Here is a 19,728-nt window from a genome sequence, read left to right on the forward strand (position 1 = left end):
ATATTAATTACTATGCTGCAAGCATTGTGGTGAAATGATGTTGTAGAGGCTTTTATATTTCTTTTCTTTTCTTTTCTTTTTTGAGACGGAGTTTCGCTCGTTACCCAGGCTGGAGTGCAATGGCGCAATCTTGGCTCACCGCAACCTCCGCCTCCTGGGTTCAGGCAATTCTCCTGCCTCAGCTTCCGGAGTAGCTGGGATTACAGGCACCCGCCACCGTGCCCAGCTAATTTTTTGTATTTTTAGTAGAGACGGGGTTTCACCATGTTGACCAGGATGGTCTTGATCTCTTGACCTCGTGATCCACCTGCCCCGGCCACCCAAAGTGCTGACATTACAGGCTTGAGCCACCGCACCCGGCCTTATATTTCTAATTAAATAACTGAGCATCATGGCTCAGGCCTGTAATTCAGCACTTTGAGAGGTTGATGCAAGAGGACTGCGTGAGCCAAGGAGTTCAAGACCAGCCTGGGCAACCTACGGTGACCCTATCTCTACCAAAAAAGAAAAAAAAAAATTAGCTCGGGGGTAGCAGCACACACCTATTGTCCCAGATACTCAAGGCTGAGGCAGGAGCATTACTTGAGCCTAAGAGGTCATGGCTGTAGTAAGCCATGATTGTGCCACTGCACTCCATCCAGTCTGTGACAGAGGAAGACCCTGTCTTTAAAATAAATAAACAATAATTTTTACAAAGCCAGGTGTGATGGCACATGCTTGCAGTCAAGGGGCTGAGGCAGTAGGACTGTCTGAGCCCAGTTCAAGGCTGCAGTGAGCTACAACTGCATCACTACACTCCAGCCTGGGCAAAAGAATAAGGCCCTATTGCCAAAAAAAAAAAAAATAATAATTAGTATTACATTTTCAATTTTCTTTTTTGTAGAGATGAGCTCTCGCTATGTTGCCCAAGCTGGTCTTGAATTCCTAGCCTCAAGCAATCTTCTCTGCTCAGCCTCCCAAAGTGCTGGGATTATAGACATGAGCCACGGCACCAGACTGCATTTTTGGTGTTCTAATCCTTTTACCTTTCTCCTTACCTCTTTGCATTTAGGATTAACTATGTCTAGCTATAGCAATGCTCCCTTTCCAATCTAATTTCCTACATTATGAGATATTAAATAACGAAGCTCTCTGAACTGTTGATGTGAAAATCCTCTAAAATGAGGACCTCTTCTATTTTAAAAATGTATTACAGGGTGAGTATCCCTTATCTGAATTGCTTAGGACCAAAAGTGTTTCAGGTCTCAAATTTTTAAGATTCTGGAATATCTGCACAAACACATAATGAGATATTTTGGGAAGGGGATCCAAGTCTAACAACAAAATTCATTTATGTTTCATGTGTATCTTACACACCTGTCCTGAAGGTAATTTTATACAATATTTAAAAAATGATTTTGTGCATGAAATAAAGTGTACACTGAACTATCAGAAAGCAAAAGCATCACCATCTTAGACACCCACATGGACAACTGATTGTTGTTTGGCACAACCTTCATTCCAGACTCTGAACTCACATGCTACAAATAAGTAATCACTTTTTAAATACTTAAGTACTTAACAGGAAAATGCAAGACCAACTTCTCCTCTTCCTCTTCCTCCTGAACCTACTCAACTCATGTTGAGTAGTTGAGATGAGGAGAAGGAAGACTTTATGATGATCTACTTCCATTTAATGAATAAACGAATTTTCCTATGATTTTAACAATATTTCCTTTTCTCTAGATTATAAGAATACAGCATATAACATATATAGTACATAAAATATGTGTTAATCAACTTGTTACCAGTAAGGCTTCTGGTCAACAGTAGGCTATTAGTAGTCAGGCTTTTGGGGAACCAAAAGTATATGTGGATTTTCGACTGAGTGGAAGAGGGAGTTGGTACTCCAAACTCCCATGTTATTCAAGGGTGAACTGTGTACTAAAGCCTGTATCAGCCAGGCGCAGTGGCTCATGCCTGTAATCCCAGCACTTTGGGAGGCCAGGTGGACGGATCACGAGGTCAAGAGATTGAGATCATCCTGACCAAAATGGTGAAACACTGTCTCTCCAGGAAAAAAAAAAAAAAAAATTAGCTAAACGTGGTGTCGCATGCCTGTAGTCCCAGCTACTTAGCGGCTAAGGCAGAAGAACTGCTTGAACCAGGAAGCCAGAGGTTGCAGTGAGCCAAGATCATGTCACTGAACTCCAGCATGGTGACAGAATGAGACTCCGTCTCAAAAAATAATTTTAAAAAGCCCCTATCTTCACCACACACAAAAATAAAATCCAAGAAGATTAAAGAATTAAAGACAAAATTATAAAATCTTTAGAAAATAACTGCAAATGCCTTCAAATCCTACAAACAGCAAGAACAGTAAAGTCCTTAAAAAGACACAAAAAGAACCATAAAATACTGACACTTTACTACAACAGAATTCAGATGTTTGCTCACCAAAAGACATAAAAGAGAAAGCAATCCATAAACATGGAAAAGATAGCTGTAACACATATAAATGATAAAAATTAGTATCTAGACTGAGCATGGTAGCTCATGTCTAATCCCAGCACTTCAGCAGGCCAAGGCAGGAGGACTGCTTGAGCTTAGGAGTTTGAAATAAGCCTGGGCAACACCCCTGTCTCTACAAAAAATACAAAAGCTAGCCAGCATGGTGGTACACACCTGTAGTCCCAGCTACTCAGGAGGCTGAGGTGGGAGGATGACCTGAGACCAGAGAAGTCGAGACTACAAACAATTCTATAGTTAGTCAAGGCTTTTGTCAGTCTCTAGAAACACCTCATAGGAAAGGAAACATAAATTGCCAACGAACATAAAATGAGGCTCAAGCACCTCATTAATAATCTTGGAAGGGAAAATTAAAATAATCTGAAATACTATTTTATGCATATCAGACTGACCAAAAATTTCAAGCGTGATAACATCATGTGTTCCCAAAGATATGGAGGGATGCAAACTCTCAAACATTACTGATAGAAAGTAACCTGTTTCAATGACTTTAGGGGGGGAAAAAGCCTTGGCAATATCTAGTAAAACTGAAGACACATTTCCTATGACCCAGCAATTCCACTGTTACCCTGACCTAGAGCAGGAGTCAACAAACTTTTCTGCAGAGAGGAAAATAGTTAAATATTTCAGGCTTTCCAGATCACAGAGTCTTGTGGCAAACTACTTAGATGCCTTTGTAACACAAAAACAGCTAAAAATACGTAAATGAATATGTGGCTATGTTCCAATAAAACTTCATTTGTAAATCAGGTGATCTCCCAAGCATAGTCTCCCAGTCTCTGTTGTAGAGAAACTTCTGCAGACATATGAACACCAAAAGACATGTCCAAGAATATTCACAGCAACACAGTTCATCATAAAAACAAACTGGAAGCAACCTAAACATCCATCAATTGTAAAATGGGTAAATAAACTGTAATATTAACAATCAACAGAATATCAGGATAGTAAAAATAAACTATGGCGATATGCAATATCATTTTGAATCTTGGAACATGATGAATGTAAAGAGCAAGTTGGGTGAAATTTACATAAAGTTCAAAAAACATATAAAAAGTAAATAATACAATGTTTAAAATAAAACTACTAAAAAACCAAGGGAATGATATATACAAAACTTACGACAATAGTTATGTCTGATGGTTATATGACAGAAGACAGGATATCGGGACACTCACACATAATGGAACATTTCTATGATTAAAACACGTATGATACTTTTTAGAGAGAGGGAGGGAAGTTCAGTGATTTTTCTCTTCTGTAAAAGTGGATGGGGGATATGATAACTGGTCTACATTACTGACTTACTTTATTCTTTGGAGAACAATGAATCCATTTTGTGAATTAAATTCCAAAACAAAAAGTTGTATTTCCAAAGAACCCTGGGGTTTTATGGCATAAAAACAGCTAGACTAGATGGTCTTTATGACAGTTTTGAGGCCTAATGGTATGACCCTAAGATTAGTCATCTACAACCCTATGGAAAAAAACAGTCCTTCATTTCAAAAAGTTATATGATATGTGATAAAATATCATCCCAAGAAAAAATAAGTTGTAAAAAAATTTGAAATAGTCTCTGATCTCCCCTTCCTAAAGCATTTATGCTGAGACACTGTGCAGCCCTTATTGGTTAGAATGGTAATGGCAGAAGATTAGGTTAGATTAGAGAAGCTAATTTTAGTGAAGACTATGAGAGACCAATAACAATACCACATAATGTGTATATTTATATATATATTTTTGAGACAGAGTCTGGCTCTGTCACCCAGGCTGAAGTACAGTGGCAGGATCTTAGCTCACTACAACCTCTGCCTCCCAGGCTCAAGCAATTCTCATGCCTCAGCCTCTCAAGTAGCTGGGATTACAGGTGGGCACCACCATGCTCCACAATGTTTTTTGAGACAGAGTTTCGCTCGTCACCCTGGCTGGAGTGCAACGGCACAATCTTGGCTCACTCCAACCTCTGCCTCCAGGGTTCAAGCAATTCTCCTGCCTCAGCCTTCTGAGTAACTGAAATTACGGATGCCCACTACCATGCCCAGTTAATTTTTTGTATTTTTAGTATAGATGGGGTTTCACCATGTTGGCCAGGCTGGTCTCAAACTCCTGACCTCAGGTGATCCACCCACCTTGGCCTCCCAAAGTGCTGGGATTATAGGCATGAGCCACAGCACCCGGCCTAGATCATTTTGTTTTTTGTTTTTTTAAATTATACTTTAAAAGTTCTGGGGTACATGTGCAGAATGTGCAGGTTTGTTACATAGATATACACATGCCATGGTGGTTTGCTGCATCCATTACCCTGTCATCTACATTAGGTATTTCTCCTAATGCTATCCCTCTCCTAGCCCCCACCCCTCAACAGGCCCTGGTATGTGATGTTCCCATCCCTAAGTCCATGTGTTCTTATTGTTCAACACCCACTGAGTGAGAACATGTGCTATTTGGTTTTCTGTTCTTGTGTTAGTCTGCTGAGAATGATGGTTTCGAGCTTCATCCACATCCCTGCAAAGAACATGAATTCATCCTTTTTTATGGCTGTAGAGTATTCCATGGTGTATATGTGCCACATTTTCTTTCTCTAGCCTATCATTGATGGGCATTTGGGTTGGTTCCAAATCTTTGCTATTGTGAACACTGCCGCAATAAACATATATGTGCAAGTGTCTTTATAACAGAATGATTTATAGTCCTTTGATTATTTACCCAGTAATGGGATTGCTGGGTCAAATGGTATGTCTAGTTCCAGATCCTTGAGGAATTGCCACACTGTTTTCCACAATGGTGAACTAATTTACACTCCCACCAACAGTGTAAAAAAGGTGTTCCTATTTCTCCACATCCTTTCCAACATCTGTTGTCTCCTGATTTTTTAATGATTACCATTCTAACTTGCATGAGATGGTATCTCAATGTGGTTTTGATTTGCATTTCTCTAATGACCAGTGATGATGAACTTTTTTTTCATGTTTGTTGGCTGCATAAATGTCTTCTTTTGAGAAGTGTGTTAATATCCTTCGCCCACTTTTTGATAGGGTTTTTTTTCCTTGTAAATTTAAGTTCTTTGTAAATTCTGGATATTAGCCCTTTGTCAGATGAGTAGATTGCAAAAATTTTCTCCCATTCTGTTGGTTACCTGTTAATTCTGTTTTTGATGAAGTTTTACTTAGACATCACAAAAGCAAAGTTAAGCTTAATTATGCAATTTTTGATGTATTATTAAGAGAGGCACTTTTAAATTATTTTCCATTAAAAGTGCTGTTTTATAAACATGACCACCATTTTTCAGGGAAGAACAAGTTGAGCAAAACCTACTGTGTCCTCTGAACTGGAATATATTTGTTTATAAAGTCAGTATTTTTTTTTTTTTTTTGAGACAGTCTCACTCTGTTGCCAGACGAGTGCAGTGGTATGATCTTGGCTCACTGCTACCTCCGCCTCTCAGGTTCAAGCAATTCTCTGTCTCAGCCTCCCAAGTAGCTGGGATTACAGGTGCCCATCACTATGCCCAGCTAATTTTTTTTGTATTTTTGTAGAGATGGGGTTTCACCATCTTGGCCAGGCTGGTCTTGAACTCCTGACCTCGTGATCCACTTGCCTTGGCCTCCCAAGGTGCTGGGATTACAGGCATGAGCCACTGCACCCAGCCCAACGTTAAGTAGTTTTAAGTGCTTTATACAAGAGTGTAAGCAAATGTTTAAGATATTACTAACACATATATTTAAAGGGAAATGGAGGCTAATGGGGGAAGCAAGGGATCTAGATTAATTCCTAAGTCCTCAGACTTCTTTTGTCACAAGTTTGTGAGACAGCTTTGAACTCACAGGAACAGAGAGATACGTTACCTGGTCAGAAATTCTTAAGTGTAGAGGAACCACACAATGAAGCCAGACCAGGCAAGCTGTCTTCCATTCTCACCACCTATGTTGTAAGCAATAAAAACCAGTTCTGTCTACATTTCCTACCACCTTCCCAGATAGTTCCAAAGCAAATCCCAGCTCTCTAAATCTCACAGCATACTTTACATTCTGAAGAAATCTTCCCAGTCCAGATGGCCTACCACACAAACTACTACTACATTGACACAAATAAAACTTAAGATAGTTCTCCTATCCTTTTGCTCTCTGAATTAAAGAAAGTGTTCTATATTAATAAAAAGAGACAAACTGAAGGAGAGGGAGCACAGAGCACACAGGCAAAATCGGGCAGGATACAGACAAAAAACCTGGGCTGCTTGGAGGAGTGGCTAAAACCCACAGGGCAGAAAAGAATGAATTAATGCACTACAAGAATATTCACTACAATAATTTGGTTGTTCTTGGGCACTAACTTTCTGATCTTCTTCAAACTGGTTAGCAGTAAGGTACTATTGCTTTAAAAACAAAACCCAGTTTTTGCCTTTTGAAACTGAAGCACAAAACATAGTAGTTTCCATAAAAGAGCTTAAAGTCCCTGAAGTATTTTTTCTAGTAGGAAATAAAATGAACAATGTGTATACAAAGTAACAAGTCATATTTCCTTTTTACTTTTATTTAAAATAAAATGAAATCCACATGAACTGTAACTAAACTAAAGGAATTATCACTTTTCACTGATTTTTAAAACAAAAATATTAAGATCATAGGTGATTTATTACAAACATTTTGCTAAGTTAATGAATATAATTAAAATGAGAGTCATTTTTCTTAATTTTCTAAGTTGTTTGAGAATATTAACTGCAATGCTAATATTAAGTAACCTATAATGACAAAATTTAGAGCTGGTCAGATAGTCCAGTTTTATATCACCCACGCTTACAAATAATGTCAACTTGTAAGGAAATTCATATTATAAATATCTTTAGTAAAACCGATGATAATGAATGGAACATGTATTTATTCTCCCATAACTATTTCTAAAGTTAATTAAAGAATAAATTTGTGAGGATAAGTGTCAAAACAGAGCTATCAGTGGTTTCTTAGTTGCTTTTAAGCTTTGCATTTGCACTTACTAAATTTAAACCAATTCAAAGTAAAATATAAACAACATGACTGCTATAAATATGCATGCACTAAAAACTATTGTGAAAGGATGAAACCTAAACCAAACTGAACATGAAGAGCTGTGAGCATGAAGACTGAGATAAGGATCAACAGCAAAAGCTGATAAAAGACATCGGAATGAGGCAGAATGATTCAGATTAATACTTACAAAAGGCCTTTACAGAAAAGCAGAAGCCATCAAAATAATGTTTCTACAAAAAGACTCAGGAAAGAACTTCTCTTTTGATTAATACCTGGTACAGATTCATCAAAGTATAGGAGTTACCTGAAAGATTAACAGGAGTGAGGTGGGTTGGGGAATATGCAGTATGTTTGAAACATTACAGGCTAGGAAGGAATTCAAATTCCTGCTATTGACTGGTTAGAGGCTTGAAAGCAGATTGTATGCTATTATACTTCTTTTCAATCACCAGACAAATGTAAGGCTGTAGTTTTATAATTTCGCTGTCAACATATATGTACTCTTCTTTACAATAAATGGACCCAAATTAAATGACTGCTCAGAGGCTCCTGATGTTAGAAGGGCTGTCAAGAAGTTCTGTAACAAAGTGCTTTCTAATTAGTATATAACAAAAAAAGTCCTCTTGTACATCAAAGTATATTGGGTTTTTTTCCCGCCCCCTCCTATGTGTATAGCGTATTACTAATTTGTATATTATATATCTTGGGCATTTTCTTCTTCTCAAATCAAAACCTAATTTCAGGCAAGAAGCTTGTGGGACCCAGTCTCAGCTGTTTCTATGATTAAGAATCATCTTCTCTCTTTTCTATTACAGTCAAATCTCCTTTCCAAAAGGCCTAGTAATCCAAGTATTTGAATACTACTATATATCAAAAATGTTCAAGGTGCTTAAAATTAAAAAAAATTACTGCCAGAAATTTATCTACCAGAAATGAGAAATAAAGGAATAGTTTTAATAGATGATACTCAAGACAGAATTCATAGAATATGGTCATTGATTAGATGAGGGGATAAAAAGTAGAGGAAGATCCCCATGTTTCTATTTGGATGATTGAACAAATGTTCAAACGTTCCTGACAGAGAACAAAGTAAAAAACAAAACAAAACAAAATAAAACAGGGTGGGGAATAAAGGAGTAGAGTGATGTAGTGATGTGCGGTTTTGGATCTGCCAAGTTTGAGGTCATTATAACAAAAGTATACCTAGGTCTTGGGCTTAAGATAGAGGCCTGAACTAGACATTACATTTGGGAACTTTATTAGGACACATCTGGTAACTGGAGTCATGAGACATGATGATGTGGAATAAGAAAGGAATAGGACCAAAGTGATCCAGCAGAGAAGACACAATAAAAACTGTCAGAAAGGTAGTCACAGGTTCAGGAAAGGAGACATAATGTTAAAGACTGCAAAGATATTAAAAGACAATGACTAAAAATGGTTCATCTGATTTGACCAGTATTAGGAAATCTTTACCAGAGAAGTTTCAGTGGAGTCATGGGAACAGAAGCATGACTGCAATGTACTGAGGTTAGGCTGGGAGGTAAAGCAGTCCAAATTGTTTCCTAACCCTAGCAAGCATTGTTGGGGAGAGAAAAATATAAATAAACACAATAAAGTACAATACAACAGTTGTCCCGACAGATATATACAGAAACTTGTGGAACTCAAAGAAAGTCAGTTAATTTTTACCAGGAGATAAAAAAATGAAAGCCTGGTCTGTGGAGCAAGTTTCTTCCTATTAAAAGAAAAATACTGATGGAAATTTTTTTTTAAAACAATGCCATTTTAAGAGCTCACATGTAGGCCTATAAAATATTAAGCAAAGCTGTAACTTCTAAATTATAAGACTACAGCTGTATTCCAAATGATGTAAGTATTGAACATGAAATTTTAAATGACAAGCTCTAAGAACATGATGTTTTAGCCTATTTCAAATAAAAAAGAAGGGCCGGGCACAGTGGCTCATGCCTGTAATCCTAGCACTGTGGGAGGCCAAGGCAGGTAGATCACAAGGTCAGGAGATTGAGACCAGCCCGGCCAACATGGTGAAACCCCATCTCTACTAAAAATACAAAAATTAGCTGGGCATGGTAGCGGGTGCCTGTAATCCCAGCTACTCAGGAGGCCGAGGCAGGAGAATTGCTTAAACCCAGGATGCAGAGGTTGCATTTAGCTCAGATCGCACCACTGCACTCCAGCCTGGCCAACAGAGTGAGACTCTGTCTCAAGAAAAACAAAAACAAAAACAAAACAAAAGGAAGGCAAGAGAAAGACCCACAGGAAATATACCAATCGACCACAAGCTATATCAGCAAAACTCATCAATTTTATTCCTAAAACTAATGTTGCTCCTTGGGCAATGTTGGGGTTAGGAGTACTAACCACCCACATAGCATAACTTTTTTTTTTCCAGACGGAGTCATGTCCTGTCGTCCAGGCTGGAGTGCAGTGGCTTGAGCTCGGCTTACTGCAACCTCAGCCTCCCAGCCTCAAACAATTCTCATGCCTTAGCCTCCCAGGTAGCTGGGTTTATAGGCAAATGACACTGTGTCCAGCTAATTTTTTGTATTTTTTTTAGAGACAGGGTTTCACCACGTTGGCCAGGCTGGTTTTGAACTCCTGACCTCAAGCAATCCACCCGCCTCAGCCTCCAAAGTATTGGGATTACAGGGGTGAGTCACCGTGCCTGGCCTCTGTATAACTTTTGACTCCCTACAAACTTAACTTCTAATAGCCTATGGTTGACCAGAAGCCTCAATGATAACAGTTGATTAACATATATATTGTATGTTCCATATATTATATGCTATAGTTTTATAATGAAATGTTAAAAAAGAAAAAAAAATCATAAGAGAAAATATATTCATTATTCATTAAATGGAAATGGATGATCATGAAACTCTTCAGACTTGCTGTTTTCACACTGCATAGGCAGAGGAGGAGGAAGAGGAGGGGTTGGTCTTGCTCCTTAGGGGTGGCAGAGGGAGAAGACAATCCTTGCATTAAGTGGACCCACAGAGTTCAAACCTGTGTTGCTCAAGGGTCAACTGTATTTGAAGGGCATATATATTGCAATATATCACACAAAATTGAGTTGTTGGACAAGAAGCAAATTTAAAGTTTTTCTTTGTGGAAGAGGAGCTTTTTGTTTGTTTTTAAGCTGTAACAGGCTCATATTAATTTTGAAAGCAGGTAGGATAAAATTCTTTAAAAAATAAGAATGGAGGCTGGGAACAGTGATTCAAACTAGTAATCTCAGCACTTTGAGAGGCTGAGGAGGGAGAACTGCTTGAGCCCAGGAGTCGATACCAGACTGAGCAAAATTGTGAGGCATCATCTCTACAAAATTACACGTTAAAAAATCAGCCAGGTGTGTGCCAGTAGTTCCAGTTACTTGGGGCAGACTGCGGGGTCTGAGGTGGAAGGAATGCTTGAATCTGGGAGGTAAAGGCTGCAGTGAGCTATGACTGTGCCACTGCACTTCAGCTGGGCAACAGAGTGAGATCTTCCCTCAAGGGGAAAGAAAAGAAAAAGAATGACCATTATCTCATATGTACATAAAACCGAAAGTGGGAAAAAGTCTGGATTAAACAAGTTCAGTACAAGGCTCAACAAAATCTTGCTTTCCTTTTGAGGGGATTCCCTTTGTTGAACTTAATGGAAATTTTGTGGGATACTGCTAGTAGAATTAAAATTTATATATATTTCTAGAAGGAAGCAATTCTTTTATTCTTTTTTTAATCTCCCTATTTAACATTTTTAAGTTTACTTTTTAACTGACAAGTAAAAGTTGTATGTATTTATGGTGCAGACTTTAATACACGTAAATATTGTGGAATGGCTAAGACAGACTACTTAACATATGCATTACCTCACATAGCATTTTTCTATGAAGAGAAAGAACACTTAAAATATGCTCTTTTAGCAATTTTCAAGTATATAAGTTATTTTTTATTAACTGTAAAAACGATGATCTACCATAGATCTCTTCAACTTATTCCTCCCATCTAACTGAAATTTTGTGTCTTTTGGCCAACATCTCCCCAATCCTTGTCCTTCCAGTATTATGGCTAAGAATTATGTCCCTCTAGTATTATGGCTAAGAATTATGTGAGTATGTGTATTTTTGTCTCAAAATTTAAGTGTATCTGGAATATCTAATAGATTCAATCTACTTTAAATAACTATCATACCAAGAAAAGACTGGTAAGAACTACTTTTCTAATCTACTTACAAACGTGCCTAGGGCATGAACAATGGGAGATCCCACACATTATTTCACCATAAAGGTATGATTAACACAATTTTTGTACAATTAGAGCTCATTTGTTATTTAATTTGGGTAGCATTATTTCTTTAAAAATAAAACAAATTTTTAGAAGTTTGTAAAACATTTATACATTTTGTATTTACTGAGTGACTGATTTGTCAGCAACTATGTTAAATCCCAAGGACACAAATTCAAATTGCTTCCTTCTCACTTCAAAAAATAAAAGATTTAAAATTTCTGAAAAATTGAGAAAATCTACTAACATATGTAAGAAATATGTCAATATTGCCTATAAAGCAATAAAAAAAGACACCCATTCAACAGAAAAATGCAAAGACGACACGACTAGGCAAACTTCTATCCTTAAGGAGGGAAGGAGGGTGAATCAAGCTCACTAGTAATTAGGGACACGACAATTAAAATCACAAAATACTATTTTATGCATCCTTTGAATAAACAAAATATGTAAATAAAGTCTGGCAATGTTGCTTAGATTTAGAGCATCAGAACTTTTGTACATTCTGAAGTGAAGTATATATCGACAAACTCTTCTGGAGAATAATTCAGCAAGATTTACTACACAAGTATACTCGGTCTACAATCCAGCAATCCAAAAGTAGGCAAAAAATGTAAATAGACATTTCTCTAAAGAAGACATACAAATTAACAATAAGCACATAAAAATATGTGAAGAAATTAGAACTTATGTGCATTGATTGCTGGGAATGTAAATCTGTGTAGCCATCATAGAAAAAAGTGGGCAGTTCCTCAAAAAATTAAACAGGATTACCATACGACAAGCAAGTCCACTTACACATATAAACCAACAGAACTGAAAGCATGGACTCAGATGCTTTTATATACCAACATTCATAGCAGTATTATTCACAACAGCCAAGGGGTAGAAAGCACCCAAATGTCCACAAACATATGAATGGATAAACCAAATGTGGTATATACATAAAATGAAATATTAGCCTTAAAAAGGAATGATACTCTGATACATACTAAAACATGGGTGACCTTTGAAAACATTATTTCAGTTTCCCCATACCCTCACCAACACTTGAAGTCACTTTGATTATATCCATCTTAATGGTATGAAGTGACATCTCTTTATGATTTTTTTGTTATAAAATACACATAAAATTTATCCTTTTAATAATTTTTAACTTTACAATTCAGTGTTGTTAAGCATATTCACAGCGTTGTGTAACCATCACCAGTATTATTTTCAGAACTTTGTCATCATATCAGCAACTCCTCAGTCACCTCTCCTTTCAGTCCCTGGTAACCTCTATTCTTGTTTGTTTCTGTGAATTTCCTTATTCTAGGTACCTGGTGTAAGTGGAAATGTACAATATTTGTCTTTGTGCATCTGGTTTATTTTACTTAGTACCCTCATACACTGCAAGTGGGAATGTAAACAGTAGAGTCACTTTGGAAAACAAACTGGCAGTTCTTCAAAAAGTTTAACAGAGTCACCATATAACCCAGCAATGCTATTCCTAAACTATATACCTAAAGCTTTTATGTAGGCTTCATTTCTCTTAGCTATATACTTTAGGAATATATGAAGACAGATGCCTATATTAAAACTTGCGCATGACTGTTTTTAGCAGCATTATTCATAAGAGTCAAAAGTAGAAATAACCCAAATGTACATCAAATGTTGAACAGTTATTCATTCATATGGTTATACCCACATAATGGAATATTACTCCAATAAAAAAATGAAACAGTGATACATGCTGCAACATGGATGAAATCTTGAAAACATACTTAGTGAAAGAAGCCAGTCACAAAAGACTACATACTGTATAATTCAATTTATATAAAAATGTCCTGAATAGGCAAACCTATAAGAGTAAGTAGATTAGCAGCTGCCTAAAAACTACAGGGATTGGGACAAATAGGAAGTGACTGCTAAAGGATATAGAATTTCTTCTTAGGGTGGTAAAAATATTCTAAAATTGATAATGCACAATTCTGTGAATATATTAAAAAACCACTGAATTGTATGTTTTAAATGGGTGACTTATATGGCATGTAAATTGTATCTCAAAACAGCTGTTACAAAACCAATTAAAAAAAACACTCATTCAATAAGCAACAAAAATCTTCAAAATTTAAACTGTAAATTCCCTCAGAAGGTATAAATAAAATTTAAATTTTCCCAAGGGTATACATGACAGGAAGAAGAACCCATAGTGGTACTGTTAGGTGTCTGAAAAGGGCAGAATAATCACCTACATAAGGACACAAATGGGGGAGGATAAAGAGTCTGCAGTAGTAAGGGCAATTTCAACTTTTTCATTATGTAGCCTTCCAGAGTCAGCATTTAATAGACTGTTATACATATTTATTCGAATTGCCGAAAGATTAGTGAAAATCTAATGGTATTTGTAAACAAAGATGTTACAGTATCTAGTTATGTTTTCATGGGGATTTTTTCATATACGTAAGAGATCTGGGTTAACTGGGGCAAAATTTCTCACATTGTACTCTTGTCATAAAGACTAAAAAATAGTTACTTCCTGTAAGCAAGGAGAAGAAAGATGACTGGCTACAGTGTAGTTTGTTATTTGTAGCTACTAACATTTAAGATCTCTAAAAAAACCAGAAACCAAACAAAACACTGAGATAATGGTTAAATTTCAGCTACTCCAAAGCATGTCTTTACAGGTGCAAATGATTTAGCCTCATTACTCAGCAGGGGCTTGCAAATAAAAATAATTTTTACTATGAGCAAACTAAAAAAAAAAAAATGATAGCAAATACTAGCTAGGAAGTTAGGACATTTTTACTGGTGCCTTTGTGAACTGCTACAAATCTCCTTTCTGAACTAATCTGTAATCACTACTAAAATGAAAAATATACATACTTTGACACAACAATGTATATAGCAGGGAGAAAGGGGACTACAAACCTATCAAAATGGGATCAAGTGAATGAAATATGCTATCTAAAAATGGAATCTGTGCAGCTATTAAAAATATGTTTTATCTCTATGTATCAATATGGAAGGCTAATCATGATCATTGGATATATATTTTAAAAGTCAGTTTCCAGTAAGCAAAAGATAATGCACATTCATTGTTTACACAGTATAGTTTATGTCCCGTTTTTGAAAAAGTAAACAAGACAACAGATAAACATCAAGAACAGGGGTTGGCAAACTTTTTCTGTGAAGGACCAGAGAGTAAACATTCCAGGCTTTGTAGGGCAAAAGGTCTTTGTCCCAATTACTGGACTCTGCTGTGGCAGCACAAAAGCAGCCATAGACAATAACTCTACAAACATGTATGGCTATGATCCAGTAAAGCTTTATTTATGAACACTGAAATTAGAATTTCCTATAACTTTATGTGTCATGAAATATTCTTTAGATTTTTTCTAACCATTTAAATACATAAAAACCATTTTTGGCTCACAGGATTCAAAACAGTGAATTTTGCTACAAAGTGCTAAAGTTTGTCAACCCCTGATGTGGAAGGATGCAAATTAATACTGTTAACAGGGGCTATCTTGCACAAAATTTGTTAAAATAAGCGAATATACCATTTGATTTTAAAATACATCAAATAATTTAAAAACTCTCTCTTCTCAAATGACAATGCAATTTTCACTAATAGGGCTGAGAAATTATTTTCTCCATAATCAGAATCAGTGGTGTGTTGATTATGACTCGATGTCTCCACGGCTACAGGGAAAGGAAAGTAAGGAGAGAATTAAGACAACAACTTTAGGGCAGGTGCAGAGACTCACACCTGTAATCCCAGCACTTTGGGCCCAGACAGGCAAATCGCTTGAGCCCAGGAATCCAAGACCAGCCTGGGCATCATGATGAAAGACTGTCTCTACAAAAAATACAAAAATTAGGCTGGGGGCAGTGGCCCATGTCTGTAATCCCAGCACTTTGGGAGGCCGAGACAGGTGAATCACCTGAGGTCAGGATTTCAAGACCAGCCTGGCCAACATGGTGAAACCCCATCTCTACCAAAAATACCAAAATTAGCTGGGCATGGTGGTGGGCACCTGTAATCCCAGCTACTTCAGAGGCTGAGGCCATCATCTAGGCTTTGCTGTTTCATTTCTAGAGCATATATATGTTTGGGTAGATTCAGCATAATCCTAGGGCCCTTTTCAGAATGGTAAATGAGCACTGGCTTCAACTTAAAGTCATCAGCTACAATAGCCCCTAAACAAGAGAGTCGGCTTGTCCTTTGAAGGTAGGCATTGGCTTCTCCCCTCTAGCTATGAAAGTCCTAGATTACATCTTTTTTAATATAAGACAATGTTGTCTACACTGTTAATCTGTTGTTTAGTGCAGCCACCTTCATCAATGATTTTAGCTAAATATTCTAGATAACTTGCTGCAGTTTCCACAACAGAACTTGCTGCTTCACCTTGCACTTTTATGTGTGGAGATGGCTTTTTTTAAACTTCATGAACCAATCTCTGCTAGCTTCATTCTCTGTAGCTCCCTCACCTTTCTCTTGGCTTTCATATAAATGAAGGGTTAGAGCCTGGCTCTGGATTAGGCTTTGGCTTAAGGGAATGTTGTGTCTGGTTTGTCTATTCAGAACACTCAAACATTCTCCGTATCAGCAATAAGGCTGTTTAACTTCTGTATCATTCATGTGTTCACTGGAGTAGCACTCTTCCAAGACGTTTTTCTCTATATTCACAATTGGCTGTGTGGTATAAGAAGCCTAGCTTTCAGCCTATCCCAGCTTTTGACGTGCCTTCTTCACCTAAGCTTCATCACTTCCAGCTTTTGATTTAAAGTGAGAGGGGTTGCACCCTGCCTTTCACTTGAACACTTAAAGGCCATTGCAGGATTCTTCACTGGCCTCATTCCAATGAAGAGAGGGAAAGAGAGGAACAGCCAGTCTGTGGAGCAGTCAGAACACACACAACATTTATTAAGTAGGCTGTATCACATGGCTGTCGCTCATGGCACTCCAGAGCAATTACAACAGTAACATCAAAGACCACAGATCACATGTCACCGTTATAGACATAATAACAACAAAAAAGTTTGAAATACTGTGAGAATTACCAAAATATGTCAGAGATGAAGCGGGTACACATGCTATTGGAAAACTGGGGCCAATACACTTGCTTGATGCAAGGTTGCCAAAAACCTTCAATTTGTAACAAATACAGTATCTGCAAAGTGCAACAGAGTGAAGCACAATAAAACAAAGTATGCCTGAATTTGATGTGGACAATTGGTATTTTTTCAATTATGTGTCATACATGTATTAGAGATAAAACAATTTTTTGAGAACTTTGTTGTTTTGAATGATCTATGACATACATTATGAGTGAAAATAATGTGCAGCATCAAAATAAATCTTCCAGACATACTCTCCCACCCAAACTGCCACCTCTTAAGCCCTTCCTACACAGAAATTTCAAAGGAGCTATTCCTGGCAGAAAATGGTTTTCTTTTTTTTTTTTGAGATGAAAGTCTCGCTTTGTCACCCAGGCTAGAGTGCAGTGGCACAATCTTGGCTCACTGGAAATCCCACCTCCCAGGTTTGAGTGATTCTCCTGCCTCAGCCTACCGAGTAGCTGGGACTACAAGAGTGTGCCACTTACACCTGGCTAATTTTTTGCAGTTTTAGAAGAGATGGGGTTTCACCATGTTGGCCAGGCTGGTCTCAAACTCCTGAGCTCAAGTGATCTGCCACCTCAGCCTCCCAATATGCTGGGATTACAGGTGTGAGTCACTGTGCCCTGCCAGAAAGGGGTTGTCAATGGTCCTGCATCAAAACCAAAGCAAAAGCACATATATAAACCTTCCGATTTTTTTAAACTTTATGTTAAATGCAAAATGTCATTTTCTAATCTATGAAAATTAAAAAAAAATCAAATGTAGAACTGAAGCAAGCAGAAGATTTACAGAACTTCAGAACTTTAAGGCAGATCTTTTCAAAGACATCTACAGTCATCCCTCAGTGTATATGGGAGGATGGTTACAGGATTCCTACATATAACAAGTCTGGACATACTCAAGTCCCACAGTCAGCCCTGCAGAATCCACATACACAAAAAGTCAGTCCTCTGTATACACAGGTTTGACATCCCTGGACTACTGTATTTTTCAATACAGATTTGGCTGAAAAATCCACGTATCAATGAACCTGCACAGTTCAAACTTGTGTTGTTCAAGGGTCAACTGTATTTCCTTATGAAGGGGGCTCTTCCTTATTTGATGCTGTTTCTACTACAATTAATTAAAGGTCTACAACTAAACTCTCTCTTGACTTCAGAATTCACCTATACCTATGTTCTCTGTGGGTTCTTCACAGCCAAGAGTCATTGGTGTGTAAATGACGTCACTGATGAAAGAAGCAAATGTGTTTCAGTTAAATTTTGCAGTAAATGCATAACAATCATTAGGTAACTGCGTTACACCCTATATTAACAGTTTTCACTGAGTCAAATGCTGCAGTGCATGTTTGTAGTCCTAGCTGCTTGCGAGGCTGAGATGGGAATATTGCTTGAGCCCTGGAGTTCAAGTCTAGGCAGGACAACACAGCAAGATACCCTCTTTTTAAAATGAAAAAAAAAATATATTTCTTTTTTTCACTGACTTTGAAAAGAAGCCACTACCATACTACTAGTTAAAATCCAAAATTCAAATATGCTTGTAGTCAAAGTAAAGCATCTTCAACACTTAAAGGAAGACTCTTGTACTCCAGTATGGAACTGTATTGTGCTGTTGGACATAAACCAAGTAGGAAAGGCTGACACTGAACTAAATATGATAAAGCAAATTTAATTCTTCTTTCCACCACTACTGTATTCTCTTCAGATGGGCTCAGGGAGATCCATATACTTGAGAGATCTAAGCAGTAACTCTCAAGTACAGAATATCTGAAATACTCCAGAGCAGCAGTCTCCAGCTTTTTGATCCGAGGGACTGGTTCTTGGAAGGCAACGTTTCCACAGACTAGAGGCAGCAGGAGAGGGTTGGGATGATTCGAACATATTACACTTTTTGTACACTTTGAGTTATTATTACATTGTAATACATAATAATTATACGACTCACTATAATGTAGAATCATTGGGAGCCCTGAGCTTGTTTTCCTGCAACTGGATGGTCCTTTCTGGGAGTGATAGAGACAGTAACAGATCAGGCATTAGATTCTCATGAGGAGCGGGCAACTGAGATCCCTTCCATGTGCAGTTCACAATAAGGTTTGCTCTCCTATGAAAATCTAGTGCCAATGATCTGACAGGAAGCAAAACGCAAGTGGTAATGACGGCGATGAGGAGCAGCTGCAAATACAGATGCAGCTTTGCTCACTCACTCACTGCTCAACTCCTGCTGTGTGGCCCAGGGGGTGGGGACCCCTGTTCTAAAGACCACTTCATTGCAGACTATACAATCCTCTAGGACCACCCCAGATCTGACTTTGACCCATAAATTAATCACAAGCTCAATCTAATACCCTAGGGATTTTCCAAAAGTGAGATGATCAGCACCCAGATCAAATTCCCCAAAGTAAATCTACATATTTAAAAGTAGATCAAATCCAGACCATTTTTGCTAGTGAGTTTGGTTATAATATTGGTTGACAGATTTGGTATTTGGACATATCCTCTAAAAACTAAAGACAGTTCCAGCAATCAAACAATATAGTTCAAATCACTTAACTACTCATTAAGACAGTGAATATGTGCACACACAAACAGGGCCAAATGTAGTCCAGAAGTGTATTTTAAGAATCCTCAGACAGCATCTTTTTCATGGGTACAGTATTACACAGGGAAAACTCTATATTTAAGTCTGCATTATGTAAATAAGATAATTCAAGCATAGCAAAGCCTAAAAGACAAATATTAGGTTTCAAGTATCTAATGTTACTAAATGAATAACAGTAACCATCTGTTTCCACAGAGGGCCAAACAAGAAACACACTG

The 19,728-nt window shown here is 37.5% G+C and overlaps 1 protein-coding gene across 8 annotated transcripts in view; it reads right to left on the reverse strand.

Annotated features, from left to right (window-relative positions):
- Positions 1 to 19,728, reverse strand: part of EML4 (EMAP like 4) — a 161,632-nt gene that overhangs the window by 97,677 nt on the left and 44,227 nt on the right. The gene's annotated exons all lie outside the window — the stretch shown is intronic.

Source organism: Callithrix jacchus, chromosome 14 (genome assembly GCF_049354715.1).
Source record: "Callithrix jacchus isolate 240 chromosome 14, calJac240_pri, whole genome shotgun sequence".
NCBI classification, from domain to species: Eukaryota; Metazoa; Chordata; class Mammalia; order Primates; family Cebidae; genus Callithrix; species Callithrix jacchus.